Genomic DNA, 6,000 nt, shown 5'->3' with positions numbered 1-6,000 from the left:
TCTGTATTTACAAATATTGGCGTGGTATCACCTTCACTTTATTTCCCTTAACCCTGACTTCAGATGTGCTCTTAGAGAATTTATCTTCAACACAGTCATTGCAATCAAAGCAGCCTAAATACTGCACAACAACAGCTGCGGAACAGGTAAAAGGCAGCCTTTAACATGAACTGAGGTGACACAAACACAAACACGACTGAGGGTAAAGCCTCCGTTTAATCCACAATATTGCCGAGGTTATTGTAATGATATGTATAATCGAAGGAGAGTAAAGGTGATGTTCATGTATATCAACACTAGATGGCATCACTGAGTAGTCTTATAAAAGGCTGCGTCTCTAAGCATTCCGGGAGAAGCTGATGGAGTAGCTGATGGAGAAGAATAATGTGAGGTTGAGTTAGCGTGTTGGTTATATTAGAGAGAGATAATTAATTACTGTAACATAAGTTAGCTGTTACTCAGTAGAGTGTGCAAACCATTTCAAGTAGTGTAAAATGAACTAGCTTTGGTTTAAACATATAGCTCAATGTTCTTTGTAAACACTACGACTTTGGCTCTCTTGGAGAACAATACAAGTCAAAGGTTCATGGAAAACACCGGACCGACTTTGATAAACGACCTGCATTTTGAGGGGCTGGTTTAGCACAGGGCTAAATCGCTGGCTTTTAAAGCAGACCAAGCAGGCCAGCAGCACGGTTCAATTCCCGGACCAGCCTCTCCGAGCAGGCGCCGGAATGTGGCGACTAGGGGCTTTTCACAGTAACTTCATTGAAGCTTACTTGTGACAATAAGCGATTTTCATTTCATTTTCATTTTTCATTTCTAAAGTTGGGGCCACAAAGATCAAAGTGACTGGGAAAAAATTGATGACGCTGTTACAAAATTGATTTGGATGAAGCAAACTCTTCAGCCAGTTTGACTCCATCCTTTCAGAATTCCATCTCCCAATTCCAAACTCCAACCACTTCTTAAATGTGGGTGGCACACGGCTGCACAGTGGGTAGCACTGTTGCTTCACAGCTCCAGGGTCCCAGGTTCAATCCCTGGCTTGGGTCACTGTCTGTGCGGAATCTGCACTTTCTCCCCGTGTCTGCGTGGCTTTCCTCCGGGTGCTCCGGTTTCCTCCCACAAGTCCCGGAAAACGTGCTTGTTAGGTGAATCGGAATTCTGAATTCTCCCTCCGTGTGCCCGAACAGGCGCCGGAATGTGGCGACTAGGGGCTTTTCACAGTAACTTCACTGCAGTGTTAATGTAAGCCTACTTGTGACAATAAAGATTATTATAAATAAGTCCAGTGCGCTGGTCAGTGCCATCTTTTCTAGCACGTCATTCGGGCACTTCACTACCCATCGCGCAAGCGAATACTGCTGGATATCTGTCCTTTTAATCTCACTTTTAATATAAGACCATAAAACCATAAGACATTGGAGCAGAATTAGGCCACTCGGCCCATCGAGTCTGCTCCGCCATTCAATCATGGCTGATATTTTCTCATCCCCATTCTCCTGCCTTCTCCCCATAACCCCTGATCCTCTCATAAAAGGTACACGGCATTTTCGAATACCTAGAGTTATACCGATTTCTGTTTAGCAATGAAGAAGCCTTAACTGCATCAAGACAATTGCCCAATCCTTCCTTAGCGATCCTGTGGTACAACTTCATGCATCAAGATTGTGTAATAGTTGTCATGTGCTCATGGTGAGGTTTAATGCCAGGACACGGTAGCACAGTGGCTCTGTACTGGACTGTGAATTGGGAAGCCTTGACTGACAGAGAGTTTAAACCTCACCACTGGAGCAGATGGTGAATTTATATTAAGCTAATTACTAATTCTGGAATAAGATGGTAGTCTTGGTATCAGTGACCGGATTATTATAAAAACCATTTGTTTCAATAATATCCTTTAGGGAAGGAAATCTACCATCGGTCTGGTCTACCTTGACTCCAAACCCACAGCAATGTGGTTAACTCTTAACTGGCCTTTGAAGTGACCTAACAAACTGTTCGTTTGTGTTCAAGAAGTTGTTTTTCAAAAAACTCATTCGAGGATGTGGGCCTCGCTGGCTAGGCCAGCATTTATTGCCCATCCTGTAGCCACCTGGGTTGGCCACTTCCCGACTTAAAATGGAGATCCGCAAAGACTACAGGGAAATTCAGCCAAGCCAGGAAAAACTAGCAAAGTCTCCTGTGTATTAGAACTTGCAAAAGCCCAGACAGCGCTGAAACTCACAGCCATCTGCATACTAATGAGCGATCCCCGGGAACAATCGAAACATTTAAGGTGAATAAGGCCAAGCCAGACTCCTCGGCGCCAGCAGCAGCCAAGACAAGGGAAGGCCAAAGGACACCTAGGGACCGCCCAGCGATCAGGGAACAGCTCCAGTATTGGAGAAATCGATCCAAGTGATCAGAACATAGTCCAATCACTTGGAACCAGGTACGGGGTCCACCCAAAGGGGCAGAAAGCCCCTGGGGACTATAAAATAGAGTCCCCAAGTTCAATTCGTCCTGCTTGACAGGGTCACTCAGCAGCGAATCAACCCTTGAGAGAGAACTACCCAAGCTGCCGCACCAACCAAGTAAGTCTCCAGTCAACGCACGCTACGAGATAGGCGCTCCTAGCTACAAGTCCATACCAGCTTTTGAATCCTGCAGTTTCAGAACCCGATCAAAAGGCCATTTGTTTTCCTGACCTGGTGGGCCAGTCCAAAGCTAAGTATAGGCCTGTTAGTGATAGAGATAGTTTATTCAGTAGCATTTATGCATGAGTAGCGATTGACTGTGTATAATAAATGTGTTTTGATTGGAATCTTACTAACTGGTGTGTTGAGTTATTGATCAGTACTTGAACTTGAACCTCGTGGCAGTATCATAAAGATACCTGGCGACTCTAGAGCAAAGGTTTTAAAACAGAGCAAATTGAACCAACCAAAAGTTAGCAACAATCCCTAATTGCCCTTGTGAAGGTGGTGGTGAGCTGCCTTCTTGACCTGCTGCAGTCCATGTGGTGTAGGTACATCCACAGTGCTGTGAGGGAGGGAGTTCCAGGATTTTGCCCAGTGACAATGAAGGAGCAATGATATATTTCCAAGTCAGTATAGAGCGTGACTTGGAGGGAACTTCCATATGATTGTGCCCCCATGTATCCACTGCCCTTGTCCATCTCGACAGTAGTGGTTTTGGGTTTGTGGATGGGATGCCATTCAAGTGGGCTGTTTTGTCCTGGACAGTGTCAAGTGTTGTTGGAGCTGCACTCATTCAGGTAATGGAAGAGTATCCCATCACACTCCTGTCTTGTGCCTTGTAGATGGTGGACAGGCATTGGGGAGGCAGGAAATGAGTCACGCGCTGGAGGATTCCTAGCCTCTGACCTGCTTTTGTAGCCACAGTATTTATATGGCTGGGACCAATTCATTTTCTGGTCAATGGTAACCCCCAGGATGTTGATAGTGGAATATTCAGAGATGGCAATGCCATTGAATGTCATGGGGCAATGGTTAGATTCTCTCTTGTTGGAGAGGATCATTGCCTGGCACTTATCTGGCGCGAATATTAACTGCAACTTGCCAACCCAAACCTGGATATTGTACAGGTCTTATTGAATTTGGACATGGTTGCTCACCACCATCTTCTCAAGGGGCAAAGGGATGGACAATAAATTCTGGCCTTGCAGTGACATCCACATCCTGTGAATGAATTTAAGAAAAACATAGCGTTAAAGATATGTACGTTACTCTTCACTCTGCCGGAAGCAACTTTTAGAACTGTTGGCTTTTTGCCTTACAGAACTTCAAGCATAACAACAATGAATAAAGGATCATGCAAATAACATGATCATAAATCTGTCTGTTTATTTGCCGCTTACTATCCAGCAGTAAGACATAAAGCACTAGCTCCCGAGTGGTTGAATTGCTAATTGCAGTTGTGGAGTTAGCCAGACAGACCAGATGTTCCCAGGTCAGCGTTGACTCAGCCGGGACTGAGACATATCTGAGCTCAGTCATCTTGAGCTTTGGCATGAGGAAAAGCAGGCAGGGCTCACAGCGAAAGGTTTTACGTTGCTGTGCCGAGGAGCCAGCACAGACATGAGGGGCCAAGTGGCCTTGTTCTGTGCCTCAGACCCTTTACAGTTGCGGATGGCTGTCCAGGGGGTAGTGCTGGTAATGTCCACATGCGGCGGCAGTGTCGGACAGAGCTGCACTGTCCTCATTGATGGAGTAGTTTTCCAATGTTCACCAACAAAGCTCATATTTGACGATTGATTCTTGCACGAGAAGGAAACCAATATTCATCGAACCATAATCCAGAACTAGCAGAAGAACAGGCTTAGTGTGGGAGCTCAACATGTTCTATGCCCAGAAAATAAGCTGGATTGATCAAGGAGGCCCACCACGACCTTCTAAAGGACAGCCTGGGATGACCATCAAGGGCTAGTAATACACGTAACCTAGAACGAAAAATTAACGCGAGTTATTCATCAAGAAGTCACCTTAGGTGCTATGTGAGTTTTTACTTAACGTGGATTTAGAAACGGTTGTAAGTAATGAAGTAACTTTCTTAGTGTTGTGGCGCACCATGCGGCTGGGGTTAAGTAAGAATGGTCGACTGCTGCCTTCCCCCATCCTGAATAGCACAAACCAGACCTGTGCAACTTTTTAACCTCATTGAATGAGAAAGAGGGCTGCATGCGGGCTCAGTAACGAGGAAGGGATATGGTTCATGCACGACAGGGAGGATGAGTCACAGCAGTAGGCCCAATTTATGGAACAATTTCACTATCTGAGTCAGTCAGTATTACCGTGCAGAATAATTATCCTGCGAAGTAATGGAACAGTTGATTTCAATAAATTATAATGCCTAACAGTCCCTGCTTTCCAGTTGTTCTTTGACCTGTTTTGCTTTTTCATGTGGAATGAATTCACCCTTGAACATGGTAATCAATGCTGAGTGATGCTTCAGCACAAAAATAAATCCCAGAATGATATTGGGCTAAGTCTCTCATGAGGGCTTGGGAAAACATACGGAGGTTCTTTTTTTTTGTTGTTGTTAAATTGTTGTCCACAAGTTCTTTATCTGATTCAAAGCAGATGTAGAGAGCTGAACCAATAAAAGCAAGTAATTAAGGGAGCTAAACGTTCTCTAAACAGGATACATGTTGGACCAAAGGTTTGGGGCTACAATTTATCCTTTATCCCAGGAGGAGGCGATGGTGTAGTGGCATCGTCACTGGACTAGGAATAGAGACCTAGGGTAATGCGCTGGGGACCCAGGTTCCAATCCCACACAGCAGTTGGTGAGATTTGAATTAAAAGGCTAACGATGACCGTGAAACGATTGCCGTTAAAACACATCTGGTACAATGATGTACTTTTAGGGAAGGAAATCTGCCATCCTTACCTGGTCTGGGCTACATGCAATGTGGTTGCCTCTTAGCTGCCCTCAAAATGAACTACCTGCATCAGCTTCCTGAGGAGCCTATTTCAGAGATTATCCGCTTGCTCATTGCCAGCCCTCTGGAGATGGGGGCTGCCAGTAAAATAGCGGTGAGCCAGGTTGTGGCAGCTTCCTGACTAGGCCCTGCCCCCCCACCCCACCAGGGGGGGGGGTCCCCTCCCCCACAGCCCCGGCATCAGCAGTCCATGTTTAATGGTGGAAAGAAGGGGCAGAGAGCAGGAAAACCTACGATCTTCCCAAGGAGGGCTTTCCCTTCCCGCACTCAGTCCCAATGATCATGCCTGCCTTACCAACAACCACCCCCCAACCCCCATCCCCACCCATCCCCCAATATTGCTGCTGAGGCTTATCAGTTGGGCTGGCGGAATGACTCAACTTCTCTCTGCAGTTCTCAGCTGCGAAGTTAGCCAGACAGAGCAGATATTTCCAGGGCAGTGCTGAATCAGCTAGAACTGAGACATATCCGGGCCGACTGATCTGGGTAATTTGGAGCTAATAAGCAGGGCTCACAGCGATCTGTTTTAAATTGCTCTTCCAGGTTGCCAG

General features: G+C 46.0%; 1 long non-coding RNA gene across 2 annotated transcripts in view; it reads right to left on the bottom strand.

The window, feature by feature from the left end:
* The window catches only part of LOC140403596 (uncharacterized), a 29,542-nt gene continuing 23,542 nt past the window's right edge, over positions 1 to 6,000 (bottom strand). Inside the window, exon 4 of one of the 2 annotated variants that reach the window (XR_011938362.1) lies at positions 1 to 368. This is a non-coding gene — a long non-coding RNA (uncharacterized lncRNA). Of the gene's footprint in view, positions 369 to 4,036; positions 4,448 to 6,000 lie in introns of those variants that run through there. The other variant, XR_011938361.1, reaches the window with a different exon arrangement.

The sequence above is a fragment of the Scyliorhinus torazame genome, chromosome 28, assembly GCF_047496885.1.
Source record: "Scyliorhinus torazame isolate Kashiwa2021f chromosome 28, sScyTor2.1, whole genome shotgun sequence".
NCBI lineage: Eukaryota > Metazoa > Chordata > Chondrichthyes > Carcharhiniformes > Scyliorhinidae > Scyliorhinus > Scyliorhinus torazame.
This window is presented reverse-complemented; position numbering and strand designations above follow the sequence as displayed.